The following is a 27,329-nucleotide window of genomic DNA, read 5'->3' as shown; positions in this document are numbered from 1 at the left end:
TATTTCTCTGTGAAATTTCCACTTCGTCTCTTAAAAATCAATACTACGGAAACTTTCTATGAGGTTTGGCAGTTTTTTTGAGTCTCTGAATAATTACAGCATTCTGTAAATCTGCTTCTTCTACTGTGAGGGTCTCATCTAGCAATCTGAGGAAAGGAAGAGCAGTCGCCAGGGTAAAGGGAGGACTTCTTTGAGGTCCTTGGTATTTTTCAATGAAGTCTTTGATATGGCTTACCCTATGAGATGTATTGGATTTCTGAACAATCCTTTTCCCATTGGCTAACCAGATCTGTATATTAGTGATGGGCTCCAAGTTGTTCAGTGAAACGGTGGACAAATTATTTTTATTTTCAACTTCAATACTCTTTGCTTTAGAAACAATTTTTGGTGTGTCACTTCCCAGTCTATGACCCTGCCCTGAGAAGGGCTGGAACACAGGCTTTGTAGATGTACATAGTTCACTTTTCTTGTCTTCAACTTTAACTTCCACCTCTTTGTCAAAAATTCCTTGTATTCTGAAGGTGACTCCCCCTTCTTGATAGAGTTCAGAAACTGCTGACTTGCACCATCAGAATAACGTCTAAAATCATCATTGACTGTGAATCCATTTTTCCATGATTTATACTTACATCTACCTCTTTCTTCTGTTCGGCGGGGACAAGCATTTGGCCCCAATCTTCTGAGGCTTCCTCAAAAAGGCTGTCAACAAAATATTCACAATTTGTTTGTTGATTATCACTAAGAGGTTGATGCTGGATCCTGTTTCAGAAACCCACTTCTCTTTTATACTTTCAAGATTATCAACTTCTTTTATTCTCTTTGTGTTACTCTGGGCGCGACCTGAGGCCCCGGCCTCTATTTGCCCAGGGCCGGGGGCACCACGGCTGCGGCTTGGCTGGAGCCCTTCGGAGCCACCCCAACACCCTTTCAGGCTTTTCGCCCCGCAGCAAGGACCCAGCCCCTCCTCCTCGGTCTCCGCGGGGCACCACGCGCCTAATCTTAACTTTTGATGTCATTTTAAGCTGAAAAGTTACCAGAATATTACAAGCAACTCCTACATGCCCTTGTTCTAGATTCACCCCTTCTTTCCGTTTTCCCCATTTTTTAAATTGCCCCCATGCTTGCTCATGTGCATGTACTCTTTCTTCCTCTCGCTCACATGTAGTATGCATACAGCCAGGCACGGTGACACAAGCCTATAATCCCAGTGGCTTGGGAGGCTGAGGCAGGAGGATCCCAAGCTCAAAACCAGCCTCAGCAATTTAGCAAGGCCCTATCTCAAAAACACAAAATGAAAAAGGCTAGGGATGTGGCTTAGTGTAAGTGCCCCTGGGTTCTATCCCTGGCACCAGAAAAACAAAAACAAAAACACATACAGTACACTAGTGAAGTCTTACCTGTCACCTAGTCTGACTTTAAAGATTTTTTAGTTTTTTTTTTCATTGGTAGTGCTGGGGATTGAACCCAGGGCCTTGTGCTTTCAAGGCAAGCACTCTACCAACTGAGCTATCTCCCCAGCCCCTGGCTTTGAACTCTTGATCCTCTTGCCTCAGCCTCCCGAGCAGCTGGGATTACAGGCGGGCGCCACCCTGTCTGAATTCATAATACACCTTAATAAAGTGATATGGCCAGTTATCGGTGACTAGTTCTGCTTCCTCAAATGTGAAGTTTGATAGCGCCGAGACAAGTGTAGATAGCAGGTTTATTTAAAAAGTACTAGCACAGACTTCTCCTGGGAGGGAGAAGGGGGCCATAGCTGGTGTCCTGGTATCCCAAGACGTGAGAGTGTCTGCCCCTTTTATACATTTTAGACTTCCTTTGTTCTCCTGCTCTCTTCCCCCTTATCTCTCTCCTTCCTGACTAGGCCCAGGAGATGTGGGTGGGATAGCCAAAATGTGAGAAACAGATGGGCATTGGGAAGAGCCAAATGGAGTAATCCAGGCAGGAAGCAGCCTACCAGGCATTAACATCTCCCTGTCTGCAACCTTTTGGGAAAGGTGGTCCAGGCCCGTAATCCTGGTAATCAAAGCACTCTGGAGACATTGACATTTCAATTTCCCAGGGGTGGTCTCCAGTTTCCCTGAACTCAATCAGCCTCCATTTTCTTGATCCAACCAGATCACCTGTCTACACTAACTGCCTGTCTTTAATTCTGTCTTTAGTAGTAGTCTATCCTTTTGATTATGGCCATGCTAATGAACATGAAGCGGTATCTCACACCACTCCTGTTCAAATTAAACTCTTCCAAAAAGTAATATCACCCAGATTAAATTATCGTGGATTTCATTTGCATCTCTCTAGTGATTTACGATGTTGAATATCTTCTATGCTTATTTTATATCTTTGGAGAAATGTCTACTCAAATATTCTCTTTGGAGAAAGGTCTGTTCAAATCTTATACCCTTTTTTAGTTGAGATACAGATCTTAATTATGAGTTATAAGTGAACATATATTCTGAATGAAAATCCTTTATCAGATAGATCTTGCCTTTTATCCAGTCTGATAATCTGCTATTTCACTGGGATGTTTGTTCACTCATATTTATATTATTGATATAATTGAATTTACTCCTGCTTTTGCTATGTTTTTCTCATATCTAAAGAAATTCCTTTGTTTTGCTTTTCATGTCTTTTATTTCATTTTTAAAATATTTTTTGTTGTAAATGGACATGATACCTTTGTTTTATTTATTTTTATGTGGTGCTGAGGACTAAACCCAGTGCCTCACACGTTTGGCAAGTGTTCTACTACTTATGCCACAGCCTCAATCCTTTTCTTTTATTATAACTAAATACTTTTTAAGTACCATTTTAATTTTTCCTGCTATATTGAGATACTATATTTTAAGTGACTACTGTCAGAATGACAACATAAATCTTATTATAATCTACTTCAAACTAACGCAAACTTAAATTTGATAAAATATAGGAAATTTGCTCTTAAAGCTCAGTTGTAGGGCACTTGCCTAGTATACACATGCCCTGAGTTTTGATACCCAGCACCACACACACACACATACACACACACACACACACAAAGTAGGGATCTTGTTCCAATATATAATTTCCCTTTTCCTCTCCTTTTCTTTGTTCTATTATTGTCATATTTATTTCATCTACAAAATGTTGCAAGCTCAACTGTATAGAGATATAACTACTCCTTTGCACAATCTTAAATCTTCATTCTTCATCTCGGAATGTCTATTTTTACCTTTGTTTTAAAAGGTAGATTTGCTAAATACATATGCTTGACAAGTTTTTATTTTGATCTCTTTGAATATGTTCATATCCAGTGCACCCTGGCTTCCATTACTTTTGGTGAGAAGTCAACTATTGATCTTTTTGGTTCTTTTTAGATGCTAGATTGTTTTTGTCACTGCTTTCAAGATTTTTTTTCCTTTTGTCTTTAAAAGTTTGACCATGAGTGCTGGGATTTTGGGCTCAGCGGGTAGAGGCACTTGCCTAGCATGTGTGAAGCACTGGGTTCGATCTCAGCGCTGCATATAAATAAATAAATAAAGGTTCATCAACAACTAATAAAAAATATTTAAAAAATAATTTGACTGTGAGCCATGCATAGTGGTAAACACCTGTAATCCCAGGGACTTGGGAGACTGGGGCAGGAGAATCACAAGTTCAAGGATAACCTTAGCAATTTAACTAGACTCTATCTCAAAGTAAACAATTTTAAAGAGCTGGGGTTTTAACTCTAGGCTAGAACATCCCTGGATTCCATCCCCACAATGCAAAAATAAAAAATGTTCGTGATGGTTTTAGGCAGAGATTTACTTGTGATTATCCTTCTTTTGGTTTGTTGGGTTTCTTAGATTAAAGTTTTTTCATCAAATTTAAGAGAGTTTGGCCTTCATTTCGTCAAATAAATATATTTACCATTTTCTATCTTTCTTCTTCTGTGATTCCTCTTATACATATGTTGGTACACTTGATGTTGCCCTGGTCTCTCAGACTCTGTTCATTTTCTTCTTTCTCTCTGTTCTTCAGGTCAAACAATTTCACTTGATTTTTCTTCAGTAACCTCAAATCTACTGAATTGTTTACTTCAGACATATTTTTCAACTGCCAGGTTTTCAGTTGGTTGTTTCATATGTTCTGTATCATTCTGGGATTTTTTTTTTTTTTCATTGATCATGGTAATCTGTTATCTTTGATTGTGTGCACATGGCTTCTTTATTTAAGATCTACACTTCTTTGTTTTTGGGGGGATTTTGGTGTGGGTTTTTCTTTCTTTTTTACATGCCTTGTAATCTTTGCTTAAGAACTGGCCTAAAATCTGTAAAATTTGTCTCCACTGAAATGTGGATAGCTACTGATGTCTGTGCTCAGGTATTTTGTTTTTTAAGTCTGGTTTCCTAGGTTTAGCCACAGTGTCCGTATATCTTAGCAGAAATTGGCTAAGTCTGTGCTTTCCTTTCAGTTGGGCCTCTGCTTTCTGCTGAAGAATCAGTCTGTGAACTGACAAAGTACATTCAACTTCTCCCTGGCTTTTGCTTTCTACTGGATGCTTTTGCTTCTGCTTCGTGCATAGGCAAAGGCTGTAGCAACAAAGGGTATGTGGTTGAATTTGAGAATTTTCTGCTCTGCATGCCTGGGGCAAAGCTGAAATGTATGAAGTACTTATCAAGTTCAATGGCTGTCTCACCTTCCAGAAGTCTCATTTAAGGACCTAGATACTCCATCATTTGCATCAAACAGGAGTGCAACCTCAGGCTAGTGAACTGCTTCTCACTGATAAAACAAGTTTAATTTACAATGTATCAAATCAAATGAATCCCTTCTGGCAGTTGGAACAGGCCTTATTTATAGGGTTTTCTTCCTCCCTGGTTGTTATGGTTTAGATATGAAGCGTCCCCCAAAACTCAAGTGTGAGACAAAGCAAGAACAGTCAGAGGTGAAGTGATTAGATAATTATAATTATAACCTAATCAGTGGATTAATCATCTGACAGGGACTAACTTGGTGGTAATTTAGGCATGTAGGTAATGGCTGCAGAAGGTAGGTTACTAGGGGTGTGCCTTTGGTGATGTATTTTGTTACTGATGAGTGGAGCTCTCTCTCTGCTTCCTGATTGCCATGTCCTGAACTGCTTTCCTCCTCTGCATCCTTCTACTATGATGTTCTGCCTCACTTCAGGCCCAGAGCAATGGGTTTGGCCATCTATGGATTGAGGCCTTGGAAACCACAAGTAACATAAACTTTTCTACCTCTAAAATTGTTTTTTAAAAATATTTTTTAGTTGTCTTTTTTTTTTTTTTTTTTGGTGCGGGGATCAAACCCAGGGCCTTGTGCTTGCGAGGCGAGCACTCCACCAACTGAGCTATCTCCCCAGCCCTATTTATTCTTATTTATTTACATGCAGTGCTGAGGATTGAACCCAGGGCCTCACACATGACAGGCAAGTGCTCTACCTTTAAGCCACAACCCCAGCCCATCTAAAATTGTTTTTGTTGGGTCTTTTAGTACAGTGGTGAAGAAACTTTAGAGCCAGCGTGGGATAGGAGCAGCCCCAGACAGGCAAGAACACCATAAACTCATGTGCTCTTATCTGAGCTTACGTCATTTTCATGAATACACAAGTTATAATTTGTTGTAGGTTGTCTGTTGATTTCCAGAGTGTTGAAACGATTATTTTGATGATTTTATCAAGGTTTATATTTGGTTTCTTCAAAGGGGGAAAAGAATGTGTCAACTTACTCATCATGCTGAAAGTGAGTCTCCTGTGATGTATTCTGAAAATACTTTTTGACTAAAGTGATTTAATGAATGGACTTGAAAAGACTTGTAAACTTCTCAAAGCTGTCATTTAAAGCATCTGAATGCCAGAAATGAATTGCTGGAAAAAAGGGTAGAGCAAGATATGGAACATAGAACTCTCCAGTAATCACCCCTCCCCCCAGATTTTGGGTTTTGTGGACCCACATTTATTGTGAACAGAACCATCTTGCACTGTATCAGAGATCAGGTTACAATAAGCCCCTTCCTGTGTAGGTTAAATGCATTTGGCTATAGAAAGATGGGTTAGAGAGGCTGGGGAAATAGCTTAGTGGTAGATTGCTTACCTAGCATGTGTGAGGCCCACCTGTGGGGTTCTATCCCCAGCACCCAGCACTGCAAAAAAAAAAGAGAGAGAGAGAGAGAGAGAGACAGACAGACAGACAGACAGTTGAGCAGCAATATTTGCTCTATTATACAGCCTTTCCCTATTGCTATGCAGCAGCAGACTTTCATTGATTTAAAATTAAAATTAATCACATTTCTAATAAAATACATTTATTTCTCCCAGGAAAGCAGCTTTGTCCTATACAGTAATAAAATCAAAGTGGAAAAACAAATAAATTAAAAAACCTATCTCCCACAAAACCAAAGAACCCCTTGAAATTGTTATTGCTAGCAAAATTAACTCATAAATTGAGAAATCTTACACAGCTGTACTAACCTTCTTTTCTGTGTGGTTAGAAAATAAAACATTCTGGATAATATATTTTGGCAGGTAAAAGTTACCAAAAAAAGTTACATGACTTGTACAAAATACAATATTAATGATATATGGAGCAATACTTTATCAGGAGTGAGTCATGTTATACTCATTCCCTTAGTTACTTAAACAGTTTATTTTGTATCTCTTCTATACGAGGAACTATGAACACTTGACTGTGCATTATGTGGACCTTGAGAAGCAATAAATTTTTAGCTAACAGTGATGAGATAGCAGTTTTTATTTACAGTCTTCTCTTTTAAATCTTTGCTTATAACAATTTAAAATCTGAGTAATATGTATATGTGTAGAAAATTACCAAAATAGTTCAGCTGATTTTCTATAAGGCTTCTTTTCTTCCTAAACTAACCTATGTACACTGGATAGATCTTCCAAACAAAAACTAAACAAAGAAACCATGGAACTCAATAACACAATCAATAACCTAGACTTAATAGACATATATAGAATATCCATCCATTGATGAGCAAATTCACTTTCTTCTCAGCAGCACATGGAACCTTCTCGAAAATAGACCACATATTATGCCACAAAGCAGTTCTTAGTAAATGCAAAAAATAGAGATACTGCTTATGTTCTATCAGATCATAATGGAATAAAATTAGAAATCAATGACAAAATAAAAAACAGAAATTACTCCAACACCTGGGGACTAAATAATATGCTATTGAATGAAACATGGATAACAGAAAACATCAGGGAGGAGATAAAAAAATTCTTAGAGGTAAATGAGAATGACGATACAACATATCAAAATCTCTGGGACACTATGAAGGCAGTACTAAGAGGAAAATTCATTGCATGGAGCGCATTCAAGAAAAGAATAAAAAGTCAACAACTAAATGACTAAACATTACAGCTCAAAGCCCTAGAAAAAGAAGAACAGAATAACAGCAGAAGTAGTAGAAGACAGGAAATAATTAAAATCAGAGCTGAAATCAATGAAATTGAAACAAAAGAAACAATTCAAAAAATTGACAAAACAAAAAGTTGGTTCTTTGAAAAAATAAACAAAATAGACAAACCCTTAACCACACTAACAAAGAGGAGAGAGAAAACTCAAATTACTAAAATTTGTGATGAAAAAGGAAACATCATGACAGACACCACTGAGATACATAACATAATTAGAAGCTACTTTGAAAATCTAGATTCCAACAAAATAGAAAATACTAAAGACATTGACAAATTTCTAGAGACATATGCTCCTCCCAAACTGAACCAAGAGGACGTACACAATTTAAACAGATCAATATCAAGCAATGAAATAGAAGAAGCCATCAAAAGCCTACCATCCAAGAAAAGCCCAGGACCAGATGGATTCTCAGCTGAGTTCTACAAAACCTTCAAAGAAGAACTCATTCCAATACTTCTCAAAGTATTCCAGGAAATATAAAAGGAGGGTACCCTACTGAACTCATTCTATGAAGCTAATATCACCATCATACCCAAACCAGGCAAAGACACATCAAGGAAAGAATATTTTAGACCAATATCCTTGATGAATATAGATGCAAAGATCCTTAACAAAATCCTGGCAAACCATATCCAGAAACATATTAAGAAAATTGTGCACCATGATCAAGTGGGGTTCATCCCTGGAATGCAAGGATGGTCTAACATCCATAAATCAATAAACATAATCCATCATGTCAATAGACTTAAGGATAAGAATTATATGGTTATTTCAATTGATGCAGAAAAAGTGTCGACAAAATACAACACCCCTTCATGCTCAAAACACTAGAAAAAATAGGGGCAGTAGGAACATACCTGAACATTGTAAAGGCTTTTTATGCTAAGCCCATAGCCAACATCATTCTTAATGGAGAAAAACCGAAAGCATTCTCTTTAAAATGGGAACAAGACAGGGATGTCCTCTTTCATCACTTCTATTCAACATTGTCCTTGAAATACTAGCCAGAGCAATTAGACAGACTAAAGAAATTAAAGGGATATGAATAGGAAAAGAGGAACTTAAGCTGTATTTGCTGATGACGTGATTCTCTATTTAGAGGATCCAAAAACAACCTCCAGAAAACTTCTAGACCTCATCAATGAATTCAGCAAAATAGCAGGTTATAAAATCAACAGGCCTAAATCTAAAGCATTTTTATACATAAGTGATGAAACATCTCAAAGGGAAATGAGGAAAACAATTCCATTTGCAATAGCCTCAAAAAAATAAAATACTTGGGAATCAATCTAACCAAAGAGGTGAAAGATGTCTACAATGAAAACTACAAAACACTGAAGAAAGAAATTGAGGAAGACCTTAGAAGATGGAAAGATCTCCCATGTTCTTGGATAGGCAGAATTTATATTATCAAAATGGTCATATTTCCAAAGGTACTATACAGATTTAATGTAATTCCAATTAAAATCCCTATGACATTTCTCATAGAAACAGAAAAGGCAACCATGAAATTCATCTGGAAGAACAAAAGACCCAGAATAGCTAAAGCAATCCTGGGCAGGAAGAGTGATGCAGGAGGTATCACTATACCAGAACTTAAACTCTACGATAGGGCAATAGTAACAAAAACAGCATGGTATTGGCACCAAAATAGACAGGTAGACCAATGGTACAGTATAGAAGACACAGAGACATACCCACATAAGTACAGTAACCTCATACTAGACAAGGGTGCCAAAAACTTACAATGGAGAAAAGATAGCCTCTTCAACAAATAGTGCTGGGAAAACTGGAAATCCATATGCAGTAAAATGAAACTAAACCCTTATCTCTCACCTTATACAAAACTCAACTCAAAATGGATCAAGGATTTAGGAATTAGACCTGAGACCCTTCACCAAATAGAAGAAAAAGTAGGCCCAAATCTCCATCATGTTGGCTTAGGACCAGACTTCCTTAATGAGACTCCCTTAGTGCAAGAGAAATCAAAGCAAGAATCAATAAATGGTATAGATTCAAACTAAAAAGTTTTTTCTCAGCACAGGAAACAATCAACAATGTGAAAAGAGAGCCTACAGAGTGGAAGAAAATCTTTTCCACACACACTTCAGACAGAGCACTCATCTCTAAAGTTTATAAAGAACTTAAAAAACTTTACAACAAAAATACAAAGAACCCAATCAATAAATGGGCTAAGGAAATGGGCAGACACTTCACAGAAGAAGATATTCAGGTGATCAACAAATATATGAAAAAGTGCTCATCATCCCTAGTAATTAGAGAAATGCAAATTAAAACCACCCTAAGATTTCATCTAACTGCAAGTAGAATGGCTATAATCAAGAACACAAGCAATGATAAGTGTTGGCGTGGATGTGGGGGAAAAAGTCACACTCATACATTGCTGGTGGAGTTGCAAATTGGTTCAGCCACTCTGGAAAACAGTATGGAGATTCCTTAGAAAGCTTGGGATAGACCCACCATTTGACTCAGCTATCCCGCTCCTCAATTTATACCCAAAGGACTTAAAATCAGCATACTACAGTGATTCAGCCACATCAGTGTTCATAGCAGCTCAATTCACAATAGCTAGATTGTGGAACCAACCTAGATGCCCTTCAACAGATGAATGGATAAAGAAACTGTGGTATATACACACAATGGAATATTACTCAGTCATAAAGAACAATAAAATTATGGCATTTGCTGGTAAAGGGATGAAGTTGGAAAATATCATGCAAGTGAAATAGGCCAAGCCCAAAAAACCAAGGCCAAATGTTTTCTCTGATAAGTACATGACAATATATAACAATGGGGGTGGCGGGGGAAAGAGAAGAATGAAAGAAACTTGGATGGTTTAGAGGAAAAAGGGGTGGGAGGGGGTGGAGATGGAAAAACTGTAGAATGAAACAGACCAAAAAAAAAAAAAAAGAAAGAAAGAAAAGAGACATAGTGGAAGAGGCAGAGGTTTGATCCTATGGGAAGTGTCCTCAGATTCATCCTTCTATTCTGTCTTTTCCATGAAGATCATTGAGAGCCTTCCAGTGTGGGGACATATGTGTCCTGCTGTAGGTTATACAGTCATCCAGGAAAAAAGTTCAAAACATTCAAATTCTCCAACCTCATCACATTTCCTGTGTGATACTGTGGTTTGAGGAAGGAAGGAGAGCCAAATGTCCTGGATCAGAATGACAAGAGCAGTCAAAGATCAGAAAGGTGGGACAGTGAGTCTAGCACCTATCACCCCAGCACTTCTATGACAGGCTGAGGCAGGGGGATCACTCAGGCGACCTAGGGAGACCTCACCTTTGAACAAACAAGTAAGCAAAGGGGTACCTGTGACAAATAAAGGAGGGAAAACACACACACACACACACACACACACACACACACACACACACACACACACAAAGAAGTTGGGTGGGGATGTAGCAGTTCAGTTGGTAAAGTGCCCCTGGGCTCAATCCCCAGGACCTAAATAAATAAATAAAGTTGAAAAATGAATGAATGAAAATTAAAATATATTATATATATAATGTATTATATATTATATGTATTTTATATGTATTTTACATATAAAATTATATATATAAATATATATATATACTTCATATACCAAGAACTTGTTGAGCACCAAGGAGCATGCAGTACTGCGGACAGACACCAGATGGGGCAAGAGATTATTTGCTTCTGACAAGGGCACAGATCTCCCTGGAAAGTTAAGTACATAAGCCCAGAGAAGATGCATCCCCAGAAAGGTTTCAGAGGCCCCAGAACATCTAACCAGATTCATTGGTGAAGGTCTTGTACCAGACTGCTCTTGAGATAGATTATCTAAGCTGAAATTCTCAGACACAGAGAAGGCAATTCAAAGAATACTTCAGAACAAGGCGGAAAACAGTCATTTTACAGAAAGAGGATGACAGAATGAAACATCTCTAGTATTTATGCTAAGAAATGTGACAGAGTGATACTTCAGTATCCAAACTGTAAAGAAATATGACTAAAAGTGAAAAATGACTTAGACAATTCAGTGTTAGGGATAAATGTATCCAAAATCTGATTGAAAATACAAAAGATCATTAACTTGCTCTCAATCTTAAAGGAAAAGGCAAATACAATACTACAATATTATTAAGAAAACTACAATATTATTAAGAAGAAAAAGGACCACAAGTCTGAAACAGACATTGTTGTTTAAAGAAGGATAAGTTTATTTGGAACTCAAGGTTTCAGAGGTCTTGGTCCATAGACCAACAACTCCAATGCTCTGGGCCCAAGTTGTGGCAGAACTTCAGAGCAGAAAAGTGTGGTGGACAGCAGGTCTGGATGTGACCACCAAGAAGCAGAGAGAGAAAACACCATCAATAGTTCTTTTTCTTTTCTGGGGGGCGGGCAGGAGAGTTTTTAAAAATAAAAACAATTATAAGCCAGGCACAGTGGTGCACGCTTATAATCCCAGCGACTGAGGAGGCTAATGCAGAAGGACCATGAGTTCAAAGCCAGCCTCAGCACTTAGCCAGAGCCTAACAATTTAGTGAGACCCTGTCTTGAAATAAAAAATGAAAAGGGCCAGAGATGTGGCTCAATGGTTCAGCACCCCTGGGTTCAATTCCTGGTACTATATATATATATATATATATATATATGCCTGACTTTGTGCCACTTCATGACTTGGTGCCCACACTGTGGCTCCCCATCTACCAACACTTTTGGAAGCTGGTGCAGCCACTGGATTGGATTATCCCCAAAGCAGAAACCACCATCTTTAGGGGGGGCAACACTCATCCTGAGACGTCTGCTGGAGACTGGAGGCTTATTGTCAGGTACCTCTCATGCATCAGGCTACTGAAGACTGGGAGGTTTGAATAGTATAACTGTTGTATTGTAGGATTTTTTTCCTTCTTTTTAAATTTTTAAGTTTTTCTTTTTCTCGATCTATTATCCTTTTGTTTACCTGTTTCCTCAGAGTCTCTTTTTCCCTTTTCTCATGCTAACAACCAACTTCTTTTGATTCTGCTTTCACTCTGCCTATGATCTAGTACTTCTATACATTCTCTTCTTATCCTATTAACAGTTACATCCTACACCCCACCCATCCTCTTTGTCCACCATTAGAAATTGTAGACCTCATTGCAAACCTAGTGGTTATACTGTGATAATAATCAAACTCATCCTCTCTGTTTATTATGAAAATACTATTAACATCTTTATAGGGGCTATATGGTTTAAGACTGCATATTGTCTGTGCTGGGTGCTGCTAATATTGATCTCCCCCTTAAAGGAGAGGCATTAGAAATCTCCAGGGTCACTATAAGCCTATAAGGGGAAAATTGCAATACCTCAGAACTGTACTGCTGGAGGGGATTATAGGGGAATAACATGAAAAAACAAGGACAGAAAGTGTTGCAAACAAACAGAGATTATATGTTAATAGAATTCAGTGACAGCAAGGTAGAAGAAATGTCAGAAAAGGTGTTCAGAACGTACATAATTAAAATGATCCACAAAGCAAAGGATGAGATAAAAGAGCAAATGCAGGCAATAAATGATCACTCCAATAAACAGTTAAAAGAGCAACTACAGGAAGCAAAAGATTATACAAACAGAGAAGATGATAAGAAGTCATGAATGAAACCTCCAAGAACTATGGGATATCATGAAAACACCAAATTTGAGAATTTTTGGGATTGAGGAAGGCAGAGAGATACAAACCAAAGAAATGAGCAACCTATTCAATGAAATAATGTCAGAAACTTTGCCAAACCTAAAGAATGAAATGGAAAATCAAATACCAGAGGCTTACAGAACCTTTAATGCACAAAATTACAATAGATCCACACCAAGACACATTATAATGAAAATAACTAACATACAAAATAAAGATAGAATTTTAAGGCTGTGAAAGAAAAGTGTCAGATTACATTTAGGGGGAAACCAATACGGATAGCAGCAGATATCTAAGCCCAGGCCCTAAAAGCTAGAAGGGCCTGGAACAAAATATTTCAGGCTCGGAAAGAACATGGTTGCCAACCAAGAATCTTATACCCAGCAAAACTAACCTTCAGATTTGATAATGAAATAAAATCCTTCCATGATAAACAAAAGTTAAATGAATTTACAAATAGAAAGCCTGTGCTACAGAATATTCACAGCAAAATATTCCATGAGGAAGAAATGAAAAACAACAATGTAAGTCAGCAAAGGGAGGAAATACCCTAAAGGAAAAGTCAATCAAAGGAGAAATCCAAGCCAAGTTAAAAACTGAAAATTAGTCAAAATGACCAGGAATACAAATCATATCTCAATAATAACCCTGAATGTTAATGGTCTAAATTCATTAATCAAAAGACATAGACTGGCAGATTGGATTAAAAAGAAAGATCCAACAATATGCTGCCTTCAAGAGAATCATCTCATAGAAAAATACATCCACAGACTGAAGGTGAAAGGATGGGAAAAAACATACCATGGACACAGACTCAGTTAAAAAAGTGGGGGTTTCCATTCTCATATCAGATAAAGTGGACTTCAAACCAAAGTTAGAAGGGATAAAGAAGGACATTTCATACTGCTTAAGGGAACTGTAAATCAGAAAGACATAATAATCATAAATATTTATGCACCAAACAATTGTGCATCCATGTATGTCAAACAAATCCTTCTCAATCCCAGGAACTAAATAGACCACAACACAGTAATACTGGGTGCCTTTAACACACTGTCACACTGTTCTTGCCACTGATAGATATTTCTTTTTTTTTTTATTGTAAACAAATGGGATACATGTTGTTTCTGATTGTACATGGACTAACAGCATACCATTTTTGTAATCGTACATTTACATAGGGTAATGATGTTTGATTCATTGTTATTTTTCCATCCCCCCTACCCCTCCCACCCCTCTTTTCCCTCTTTACCGTCCCTCTTCCTCCAGTCTTGCCCCCCTCCCACACCCCATTATGTGTCATCATCCACTTATCAGTGAGATCATTCGCCTTTTGGATTTTTGAGATTGGCTTATCTCACTTAGCATGATATTCTCCAATTTCATCCATTTGCCTGCAAATGCCATAATTTTATCATTCTTTATAGCTGAGTAATGTTCCATTGTATGTATATACCACAGTTTCTTTATCCATTCATCAATTGAAGGACATCTAGGTTGGTTCCACAGTCTGGCTATTGTGAATTGAGCAGCTATGAACATTGATGTAGCTCTATCTCTGTAGTATGCTGATTTTTAAGTCCTTTGGGTGTAGGCCGAGGAGTGGGATAGCTGGGTCAAATGGTGGGTCCATTCCAAGTTTTCTAAGGAATCTCCACACTGATTTCTAGAGTGGCTGCACTAATTTGCAGCCCCACCAGCAATGTATGAGTGTACCTTTTTCCCCACATCCTCTCCAACACCTATTGTTGCTTGTATTCTTGATAATCGCCATTCTAATTGGGGTGAGATGGAATCTTAGTGTAGTTTTGATTTGCATTTCTCTTATTACTAAAGATGGTGAACATTTTTTCATATGTTTGTCGATTGCTTGTACATCTTCTTCTGTGAAGTGTCTGTTCATATCCTTAGCCCATTTGTTGATTGGGTTATGTGTATTCTTGGTGTAGCATTTTTTGAGTTCTTTATATATTCTGGAAATTAGTGCTCTATCTGAAGTATGAGTGGCAAAGATATTCTCCCACTCTATAGGCTCTCTCTTCACATTGCTGATAGTTTCCTTTGCTGAGAAAGCTATTTAGTTTGAATCTATCTCAGTTGTTGATTCTTGCTTTTATTTCTTGTGCTATGGGAGTCCTGTTAAGGAAGTCTGATCCTAAGCCAATAAGTTGAAGATTTGGACCTACTTTTTCTTCTATAAGATGCAGGGTCTCTGGTCTGATTTCAAGGTCCTTGATCCATTGTGAGTTGATGTTTGTGCAGGGTGAGAGATAGGGATTTAGTTTCATTCTGTTGCATGTGGATTTCCAGTTTTCCCAGCACCATTTGTTGAAGAGGCTATCTTTTCTCCATTGCATATTTTTGGCACCTTTTGTCTACTATGAGAAAATTGTATTTATTTGGGTTTGTGTCCATGTCCTCTGTTCTGTACCACTGATCTACCTGTCTATTTTGGTGCCAATACCATGCTGTTTTTGTTACTATTGCTTTGTAGTATAGTGGAAGTTCTGGTATTGCGGTACCCCCTGTTTCATTCTTCCTGCTAAGGATTGTTTTAGCTATTCTGGGTTTCTTATTCTTCCAGATGAATTTCATGATTGCTTGCTCTATTTGTGTAAGGTACATCATTGGGATTTTAATTGGAATTGCATTGAATCTGTATAGCACTTTTGGTAGTATGGCCATTTTGACAATATTAATTCTGCCTATCCAAGAACATGGGAGATCTTTCCATCTTCTAAGATCTTCCTCAATTTCTTTCTTCAGTGTTTTGTAGTTTTCATTGTAGAGATCTTTTACCTCTTTGGGTAGATTGATGCCCAAGTTTTTTTTTTTTTTGGTTTTGTTTTTTTTTGTTTGTTTGTTTGTTTGTTTGAGACTATTGCAAATGGAGTTGTTTTCCTCATTTCCCTTTCAGCTGTTTTGTCACTTGCGTATAAAAATGCTTTAGATTTATGCGTGTTGATTTTATAGCCTGCTATTTTGCTGAATTCATTGATGAGGACTAGAAGTTTTCTGTAGGAGTTTTTTGGATCTGCTAAATATAGAATCATGTCATCAGCAAACAGTGACAGCTTAAGTTCCTCTTTTCCTATTCGTATTCCTTTAATTTCTTTAGTCTGCCTAATTGCTCTGGCTAGAGTTTTGAGGACAATGTTGAATAGAAGTGGTGAAGGAGGACATCCGTGTCTTGTTTCCATTTAAAGAGAATGCTTTTGGTTTTTCTCCATTAAGAATGATGTTGGCTGTGGGCTTAGCATAAAAACTTTACAGTGTTCAGGTATGTTCCTACTGTTCCTATTTTTTCTAGTGTTTTGAGCACGAAGGGGTGTTGTATTTTGTCGACACTTTTTCTGCATCAATTGAAATAACCATATGATTCTTATCCTTAAGTGTATTGACATGATGGATTATGTTTATTGATTTATGGATGTTAAACCATCCTTGCATTCCAGGGATGAACCCCACTTGATCGTGGTGCACAATTTTCTTAATATGCTTTTGTATACAGTTTGCCAATATTTTGTTAAGGATCTTTGCTTCTATATTCATCAAGGATATTGGTCTAAAATTTTCCTTCCTCTATGTCTTTTCCTGGTTTGGGTATGAGCGTGATATTAGCTTCATAGAATGAGTTTGGTAGGGTACCCTCTTTTTCTATTTCCTGGAATACTTTGAGAAGTATTGGAATGAGATCTTTTTTGATGGTCTTGTAGAACTCAGCTGAGAATCCATCTGGTCCTGGGCTCTTCTTGGATGGTAGGTTTTTAATGGCTTCTTCTATTTCATTGCTTGATATTGATCTGTTTAAGTTGTGTATGTCCTCTTGGCTCAGTTTGGGAGGAGCATATGTCTCTAGAAATTTGTCAATGTCTTCGGTAGATTCTATTTTGTTGGAATACAGATTTTCAAAGTAGCTTCTAATTATGTTATGTATCTCAGTGATGTCTGTCGTGATATTTCCTTTTTCATCAGAAATTTTAGTAATTTGAGTTTTCTCTTGCCTTCTCTTTGTTAGTGTGGCTAAGGGTTTGTCTATTTTGTTTACTTTCTCAAAGAACCAACTTTTTGTTTTGTCAATTTTTTGAATTGTTTCTTTTGTTTCAATTTCATTGATTTCAGCTCTGATTTTAATTATTTCCTGTCTTCTACTACTTCTGCTGTTATTCTGTTCTTTTTCTAGGGCTTTGCACTGTATTGTTAGGTCATTTAGTTGTTGACTTTTCATTTTTTTCTGGAATGCGCTCCATGCAATGAATTTTTCTCTTAGTATCACTTTCATAGTGTCCCAGAGATTTTGATATGTAGTATCATCATTCTCATTTACCTCTAAGAATTTTTTTTATCTCCTCCCTGATGTTTTCTGTTATCCATGTTTCATTCAATAGCATATTATTTAGTCTCCAGGTGTTGGAGTAATTTCTATTTTTTATTTTGTCATTGATTTCTACTCTCAGTCCATTATGATGATCTCTATTTTTTTGCATTTCCTTAGGGCTGCTTTGTGGCATAACATATGGTCTATTTTCAAGAAGGTTCCATGTGCTGCTGAGAAGAAAGTGAATCTGCTCGTTGATGGATGGAATATTCTATATATGTCTATTAAGTCTAGGTTATTGATTGTGTTATTGAGTTCTATGGTTTCTTTGTTCAATTTTTGTTTGGAAGATCTATCTAGTGGTGACAGCAATGCCTTAAAGTCACCCAGAATCATTGTATTGTGGTCTATTTGATTCCTGAAATTAAGAAGCATTTGTTTGATGTACAGGGATGCACCATTGTTTGGGGCATACATATTTACTATCATTATGTCTTTCTGATTTATGATTCCCTTAAACAGTATGAAATGTCCTTCTTTATCCCTTCTGACTAACTTTGGCTTGAAGTCCACCTATCTGATATAAGGATGGAAACCCCTGCTTTTTTACTGAGTCCATGTGCGTGGAAGGTTTTTTCCCATCCTTTCACCTTTAGTCTGTGGATGACTTTTTCTAAGAGATGAGTGTCTTGCAGGTAGCATATTGTTGAGTCTTTCTTTTTAATCCATTCTGCCAGTCTATGTCTTTTGATTGATGAGTTTAGGCCATTAATGTTCAGAGTTATTATTGAGATATGATTTGTATTCCCAGTCATTTGGCTTATTCTTGGTTTTTAATTTGGCTTGGTTTCTCCTTTGAGTGTTTTTTCTCTAAGGTAATTCCTCCATTTGCTGACCTACATTGTTGTTTTTCATTTCCTCCTCGTGGAATATTTTGTTGAGAACATTCTGTAGTGCAGGCTTTCTATTTGTAAATTCTTTTGTTTATCATGGAAGGATTTTATTTCATCTTCAAATCTGAAGGTTAGTTTTGCTGGGTATAGGATTCTTGGTTGGCAACCATGTTCTTTCAGAGCTTGAAATATGTTGGTCCAGGCCCTTCTAGCTTTTAGAGCCTGGGTTGAGAAGTCTGCTGCTATCCGTATTGGTCTCCCCCTATATGTAATCTGATGCTTTTCTCTCGTGGCCTTCAAAATCCTATCTTTATTTTGAATGTTAGGCATTTTCATTATAACAAGCCTTGGTGTGGATCTGCTGTGATTTTGTGCATTTGGTGTTCTGTAAGCCTCTTGTATTTGATTTTCCATTTCATTCTTCAGGTTTGGGAAATTTTCTGATATTATTTCATTGAATAGGTTGTTCATTCCTTTGGTTTGTATCTCTGTGCCTTCCTCAATCCCAATAATTCTTAAATTTGGTCTTTTCATGATGTCCCATAGCTCTTGGAGATTCTGTTCATGATTTCTTACCATCTTCTCTGTTTGGGCAACTTTATTTTCAAGATTAAATATTTCATCTTCATTGTCTGAGGTTCTGTCTTCCAAGTGGTCTAGTCTTTTGGTGATGCTTTCCATTGAGTTTTTTATTTGGTTTATTGTTTCCCTCATTTCAAGGATTTCTGTTTTTTTGTTTGTTTGTTTGTTTTTTGTTTTTGAGAATTTCTATCTCTTTGTTGAAATGATCTTTTGCTTCCTGCAGGTGCTCTTTCAGCCTATTGGTATTATCATTCATTGCCTGCATTTGCTCTCTTATCTCATCCTTTGCTTTGCGAATCATCTTAATCATGTATAATCTGAAGTCCTTTTCTGACATTTCTTCTAACATACTGTCCTTGGATTCTATTAATATAGAATCTAGATTTGTTTGGATCATTTTCTTCCCTTGTTTTTTCATGTTGTTCATGTATCTTCCCCTCTAGCAGTGCAGATCTGGGGTATTGCAGATTTCCCACTATAGGCTTATAGTGGCCCTATAGGTTTCCAAAACCCTTTCTTTAAGGGGAGATCAATATTAGCAGTACCCAATTCAGACACTATGCAATCCTAGACCAAATAACCCCTATGAGGACAATAACAAAATTGTTATAATAAACAGAGTGAGTTCAAATATTATCTTCAATAAAACAAACAGATTTGCAATAAGGTCTGCAGTTTCTAATGGAGGACAAAGAGGATGCAGAGGGATGTAGAATGTGGCTGTTAATGGGATAAGAAAAGATTATACAGAAGTTCTAGATAATAGAAAGGGTGAGAGTGTAATCAAAAGAAATTGGATGTTAGCATGTAAAAAGGGAGAAAGAGAATCTAAGGGAACAGGAAACAAAAGGTAAAGAGAGCAAGAAAAGTAAAGTAATAAAATCTTAAATTTTTTTAAAAAGGAGAAAAAAGAAAATCTACAGTATAACAGTCATATAGTATTCAAACCTCACAGTCTTCAGTAGCCTGATGCATGAGAGGTACCTGACAATGAGCTTCAAACCTCCAGCAGGCGTCTCAGGATGGAATTTGCGCCACCTAAAGATCGGAGCTCCAGCTTCCAGGATTATCCAAGATGGCCGCTCTGGCTTCCAAATGTGTTGGCAAATTGGGAGCTGCAGCTCAGGGTGTGGACATGGTCAGCTGGAGGTCCTGGAGGTGGGGTGCAGTTGGTCAGGCAGGGGTCCTGGAGGTTGGATTGTTTGGTGTGGTTGTGGGATCCTGGAGGCTGGGTGCAATCAGTCGGTCTGGGGGCCCAGTGATAGGGCACAGTCAGTTGGTCTGGGGGTCCTGGTGGCAGGGAGCAGTCAGTTGATGTGAGGGCCCCAGAGGCAGGGAGTGATCAGTTGGGCTGAGGGATCCTGGAGACGGAGCTCAGTCAGACTGGCCAGGGGTCCTATGGGGCCTGGCTGTTGTCTCAAAATGGAGGCAGCCACGTGTAATCAAACCTGCAGGTACTGTGACAGAGAACTTCCAGGCAACAGCAGGCAGGTGGTGCTCCACTGGCGGTTGGCAATCAGTTTGCTGACTGTTGTCGGATGATCCAGAGGTGAACCTCGTGCGTTGGGTGATGGATAGGTGTAAGGCAGGCGACATACAGGCAAGAGGCAGGCAAATGGCAGATGACAGGCGCCTGACAGTGAGTAATCTGCACTCAAAAAAGGCGTTGATATGCTGGCAAACTGCAAGTGATCGCAGCAGACAAATGGGGTAAACACCAGGGAATCGATAAGCAGCAAAAACTGCCTCACAATGAAACAGATATCCTCTGCTTGAAACCAGAGTTACAGATCAACAAGGAACGTAGCCTCCCTCTAGTCTGCCATCTTGGACCCCTCCTGATAGATATTTCAAACAAAAACTGAACAAAGGAAACATAGAACCCAATAACGCAATCAATAACTTAGACTTAACAGACATACATAGAATATTCCATCCATCAATGAGCAAATACACTTTCTTCTCAGCAGCACATGAATCCTTCTCTAAAATAGACCATATGTTATGCCACAAAGCAGCTCTTAGTAAATACAAAAAAAAATAGAGCTACTACCTTGTATTCTATCAGATCATAACAATGAAATTAGAAATCAATGATAAAATAAAAAACAGAAACTACTCCAACACCTGGAGACTAAATAACGTGCTATTGAATGATGCTAGATAACAGACAACATCAGGGAAGAGATAAAAAAATTCTTAGAGGTAAATGAGAACAACAATACAACATATCAAAATCTCTGGGGCACTACAAAAGCAGTATTAAGAGGAAAATTCATTGCATGGAATGCATTCAAGAAAAGAACAAAAAGTCAACAAAGGTCATTTGACCTCACTTCACATCTCAAAGCCCTAGAAAGAGAAGAACAGAACAACACCAAAAGTAACAGAAGACAGGAAATAATTAAAATCAGAATTGAAATCAATGAAATTGAAACAAAAGAAACATTCAATAATTGACAAAACAAAAAGTTGGTTCTTTGAAAAAGTAAACAAAATTGATAAACCCTTAGCCACACTAATGAAGAGAGGAAAGAGAAAACTCAAATTACTAAAATTCATGATGAAAAAGTAAATATCACAACAGAGATCATTGAAATACATAACATAATTAGAACTATTTTGAAAATCTATACTCTAACAGAATTGTAAATCTCAAAAACATCAACAAATTTTTAGAGACAGACATATGATCCTCCCAAACTGAATCAGAAGGCCATACATAATTTAAACAAAATGATTTCAAGCAATGAAATAGAAGAAGCCATCAAAGGCCTATCAACCAAGAAAAGCCTGGAATCAGATGGATTCTCAGCAGAGTTCTCTAAGACCTTCAATGAAGAACTAATACCAATACTCCTCAAAGTATTCCATGGAATAGAGAAGAAGGGAACCCTTCCAAACTCAATTCTATGAAGCTACTATTGCTCTGATACCAAAACCAGACAATATCTATGATGAACATAGATGCAAAAATCCTTAACAAAATTCTGGCAAATCACATACAAAAACATATTAAAAAGACAGTGCACCATGATCAAGTGGAGTTCATCTCAGGGATGCAACGTTGGTTCAACATCTGGAAGTCAATAAATCTAATTCACCACATCAAAAGACTTAAAGTTAAGAATCATATGATAATTTCAATAGATGCAGAAAAAGCCTTTGATAAAATACAGCACCACTTCATGCTCAAAACACTAGAAAAAATAGGGATAGTAGGAACATATCTCAATAATGTAAAGGCTATCTATGCTAAGCCCAGGGCCAATATCATTCTAAATGAAGAAAAACTGAAAGTGTTCCCTCTAAAAACTGGAACAAGACAGGATGCCCTCTTTCACCACTTCTATTCAACATCGTCCTTGAAATGCTAGCCAGAGCAATTAAACAGACCAAAGAAATTAAAGAGATACAAAAAGGGAAAGAAGAACTCAAGCTCTCACTATTTTCTGATGATTTGATTCTATATTTAGAGGATCCAAAAAACTCCACCAGAAAACTTATAGAAATAATAAATGAATTCAGCAAAGAAGCAGAATATAAAATCAGCACACATAAATCTAATGCATTTCTATTCATGAGTGATGAATCCTCAGAGAAATTAGGAAAACTACTCCATTCACAATAGCTTCAAAAAAAAATACTTGGGAATCAATCTAATAAAAGAGGTGAAACACTTCTACAATGAAAACTATAAAACACTAAAGAAACAAATTAAAGAAAATTTTAGAAGATGCCTGTCCCATGTTCTGCATAGGCAGAATTAATATTGTCAAAATGGCCATACTACCAAAGGCACTATACAGATTCAATGCAATTCCAATTAAAATTCCAATGACATTCCTCAATGAAATAGAAAAGTAATCATGAAATTCATCTGGAGTAATAGGAGACCCAGAATAACCAAAGCAATGCTGAGCAGAAAGAGTGAAGTAGGAGGTATCACAATTCCAGACTTTAAACTATACTACAGAGAAATAGTAACAAAAACAGCGTGGTATTGGCACCACAATAGACAGGTAGGCCAACAGTATAGAAGACACAGAGACAAACCCACATAAATACAGTTATCTCATACTAACAAAGGTACCAAAAACATACAATGGAGAAAAGATAGTCTGTTCAACAAATGGTGCTAGGAAAACTGGAAATCCATATTCAGTAAAATGAAATTAAACCCCTATCTCTCACCCTGCACAAAATTCAACTCAAAATGGATCAAGGACCTAGGAATTAGACCAGAGACCTTGCACCAAATAGAAGAAAAAGTAGGACCAAATCTTCATCATGTTAGCTTAGGACCAGACTTCTTAAGGAGACTCTCAGAGCACAAGAAATAAAAGCAAGAATCAATAAATGGGATAGATTCAAACTAAAAAGATTTTTATCAACAAACAATAATGTGAAAACAGAGCATACAGAGTGGGAGAAAATCTTTTCTCCATACACTTCATATAGAGCACTAATCTCCAAAATTTATAAAGAACTTAAAAAACTTTATACCAAAAATACAAAGAACCCAATCAATAAATGGGCTAAGGAACTGGGCAGACACTTCACAGAAGAAGATATACAGGTGATCAACAAATATATGAAAATGTGTTCATCATCTCTAGTAATCAGAGAAATTCAACTTAAAACCACCCTAAGATTTCATCTAACTGCAAGTAGAATGGCTATTATCAAGAACACAAGCAATAATAAGTGTTGGCGTGGATGTGGGGGAAAAGGCACACTCATACATTGCTGGTGGAGTTGCAAATTGGTTCAGCCACTCTGGAAAGTAGTATGGAGATTCCTCAAAAAACTTGGAATGGCCCCACCATTTGACCCAGTTATCCCACTCCCCAGTTTAAACCCAAAGGACTTAAAATCAGCATACTACAGTAATACAGCCACATCAGTGTTTATAGCTGCTCAATTCACAATAGCTAGATTGTGAAACCAACTGAGATGCCCCTCAATTGATGAATGGATAAAGAAATTGTGATATATATATATATATATATATGAATATTATTCAGCCATAAAGAAGACTAAAATTACAGCATTTGCAGGTATATGGATGGAGTTGGAAAATATCATGCTAAGTGAAATAAGCCAATCCCCAAAAATCTAAGGCTGAAAGTTTTCTCTGGTAAGTGGATGATGATACATAACAGAGGGGGTGGTGGAGGGGTAAGAGAAGAATGGAGGAACTTTGGATTATGTAGAGAGAAATGAGGGGGAGGGAGGGGTAAGGGGAAGGAAAGATAGTGGACTGAGACATTATTATCCTATGTACATGTATGATTGCATAAATGGTGTGAATCTACATCATGTACAACCATAGAAATGAAAAATTTTACCCCATTTGTATACAATGAATCAAAATGCAGTCTGTAAAAATAAAATTAAAAATATTATATATATATAATGCAATTGTTAGCCATCCATTTAAGGACCAAGAGGGAGAACTATTTTTGAATGCAATTTCACACAGATAAAAAGAACTCAGTGTCATATGTAAATGGATGAATTACCACATAAAAAAGGGGACTATCAGTTACCATTATAAAGGCAAGAGTACCAGATGGTTTCATAGCTCAGTTCTTGAAGACCAGATCATTAGACTCTAAGAAATTTAAAAATATTCCAGACCCTTGGGGATCCAACATGGAACCCTTAGTGTTTCATTTTATTAAGGTGGCAAAACATGAATACTAAAACCTCACAAAAGGTATAAAAATGTAACAACACATGGGAATTGGGGGAAAATCCCATTCTAATAAAATTATTACAAAGAGAATCTTTCAAACACAAGAAAAATACATTCCAAGGAAATAAGTCCAGAAATGAGTGGTCTTTATAAGTATAAACAGAATGAAAATCAGCTTATGTAATAGATGACTAAGAAATATTCAAGGAATCTTTCAGTTTAGTTTATAAGTTTTAATTTATTAATACCTACATCTAATATTGTTCTAATGCCACATATATGTAATTTTAAAAAAACTTTTAAAGTTTTACAAATGAACAACATAAGCATTATAATAGGATTGAAAAATACAAATAAATAAGAAGAAAATTAAATTTGCCCCAATTACGCTATTTAGTTATGATGTCCTTGAAGGAAGACCCTGGCTGGGGTCAACCTCTAGCACTGCAAAAGAAACACAAAACAAATCCCAAATAATGCAGAGGGAAACATTGCCAAGAAAATACTAAAAAGAAAGAATAAGAAGGGGTACTATATAATTATCCATCATAATGGATATTAAAATACTGTATATTTCATAAAGAAAGTAGTGGGGTGCCAATCATTCAATGGAACAGAATGTAAACTACTTAACAGAAAAAATTTACATAAATATTTAAACTTAAAGTAGCATCTTATTTTTATTTTTTATTTTTGACATCAGGGATAAGCACTTAGAAAAAAAAGACAATAGAGAAGTAGCCTTAGACAGTTTATAAAAGCTTAATAGAGCTTTAAATGTCTCTGTTGTCCTTAGATGCAAAGTACAGAAGTCTCACCAAGAGCCATGTGTAGCTTAGGTAATGAAGAGTTGTTGGACACCAAAGTGTATATCAGAAGTTAGTGAGTTGCTGCCTACTTCCTTTCCTCTTATTTATTTATGGTATACAGACATTCCTATTCCTAACCTCGTATTTTTCTGATGACCTTCAAAAGCTTCTTGACATTTTTATTTCTAATAAAACATGACAAACCGTCCATCAAACCAACCGTATAACCAATAAAACACTGAGGTTTTCAACACAACATAAATAGATCAGTATAAAATATTGTCATCATGTCTAGTTTTATCAGAAGTTGAAAATTCTTAGGTCAACAGAATTTTACACGTGGCTCTTGTAGAAGGGAGAGGAGCAGAAATGTGTGTACTATAACATAAGACTAATTTCTTGGCTGTGCAGAAGAATCAAGTCAAGCAGTATTCATTCCACAGGGCCACTGGCTGCTTGGTCTCCTCCTATGCAGGTAAGTGCCTATGCAATTAAGTAGTCTGTTGAGGAGCACCTGAATGCCAGAGCAGGTGACAGATGTTCTGTTTGGCATGATGCTGCCAAAACTTTGGAACACCTGCTCAGGTGAGCCAATGTTTTGCGAAACTACATGAAAGACATGCCCTGCCATGGTCAACCACGTGTGTTGGAAGAAGCCAGCCGGTCCCTCCTGAGGCAAGGCTGGCCTCCAAGCTAAGGTCAGTCTATATCAGGGAGGCTCACTCTAACATTCCACTGGGGTTATGAGGAGACTTACAGAAGGTGAGTGATGCCTCAAGTGATTTTTGTGCATGGGAGCATGCTAGCATAAGAATATAGACACGAAACTGCAAAACCTAACACTCTACATGCAATTTGAATAGTCACAGCTCCAACTGTTGTGGCTTTTTAGATGGTCAGAATTGTTTACCATCATGTTCTTTTCCAGTTGCAAACATGGCACTAAAGAACCCCTTGGTTGCCCTGCACTGATATCCACTAGAAATTGGAATTGCAGACCTAGGACTGCAGAGGAATCTTTCCGGAATGCCATCATGCTCCAAAATACATCATGGATTGATTAAAGATGCAACAGAGGAAACTAAAATAAAAGTTCAAAAAGCAGAAACGTAAAGCTGAATCAAAGCGGAGGGGCAGGAGACATGTAGAAACACATTTTCCTTTCATCTGGAGAATGTGCACGGGTTTGTCCTCAAAAGTACCCGACAGTACTTGCCACACTCTCTGAACTCATGAAAACAGCCTGTGTTACTGCATGTGCTAAACTCTCCTGGAGACCTCCTGGGATGTGGAAGGGAAAGCAAGGGATGCACAGGGAGATTTACAAAGAAACTATTTTCAGGGAGTTTTCTTGGAGACCAGGCATTCAGCATTCTGAAGTTGCAGTCTACCTTAAACCCAGTCTGGGCCTCTGGCATCAGGAAGGCTGCGGCACAGCTGCCCTCGCCAAGGTCAGACTCTGAACATTCCCCTGGGGCCTCCTCCAAGTGTGATCCCCCTCAAGGAGGAAAGGCTGCAGCTGGGAGAGGGAACCCCTGCCTGGGAGCAGGTATCTCCTGAGGCAGAGGGACCACTGAGCCAACAGTGCTTCTTTCTTGTTCTGTGGGGCGCAGCCCTGTCCCGGTAGGGAACTTTCTGACCTGCCACAGTGGGTGCAGCATGGATGGAGAATCTCTAGTTTCTGTCTGGCCTAGGATGCTCTAGCCCAGAGGACCCCAATAAGCGGGTCCAACAACGCCCTACCCTATCTGATGTGACAGACAGGACCCTGGACGTGGTGGGGCGCTGGATCTAGAGACCCCTGGGTGAGTAGCCACGACAGTCGGGTGCTGCAGGGTCGCCTTGGTGGTGCTGAACTTGGACGAAGCCTGACTGGCCTTCCAGGAGCTCAGGAAGGTCGTTTGCTTGTACTGCGCTCCATGCGACAT

General features: G+C 37.7%; 1 pseudogene across 1 annotated transcript; it reads right to left on the bottom strand.

Annotated features, from left to right (window-relative positions):
• On the bottom strand, positions 1–27,329 carry LOC306658919 (UBX domain-containing protein 2A-like; annotated as a pseudogene). Its single transcript has 2 exons — positions 27,145–27,329; positions 1–998 (listed from the first exon to the last, which is right to left on the bottom strand). The product of its transcript is annotated as a UBX domain-containing protein 2A-like (transcript).

The sequence above is a fragment of the Sciurus vulgaris genome, assembly GCF_902686455.1.
Source record: "Sciurus vulgaris genome assembly, chromosome: 4".
Taxonomy (NCBI): domain Eukaryota; kingdom Metazoa; phylum Chordata; class Mammalia; order Rodentia; family Sciuridae; genus Sciurus; species Sciurus vulgaris.
This window is presented reverse-complemented; position numbering and strand designations above follow the sequence as displayed.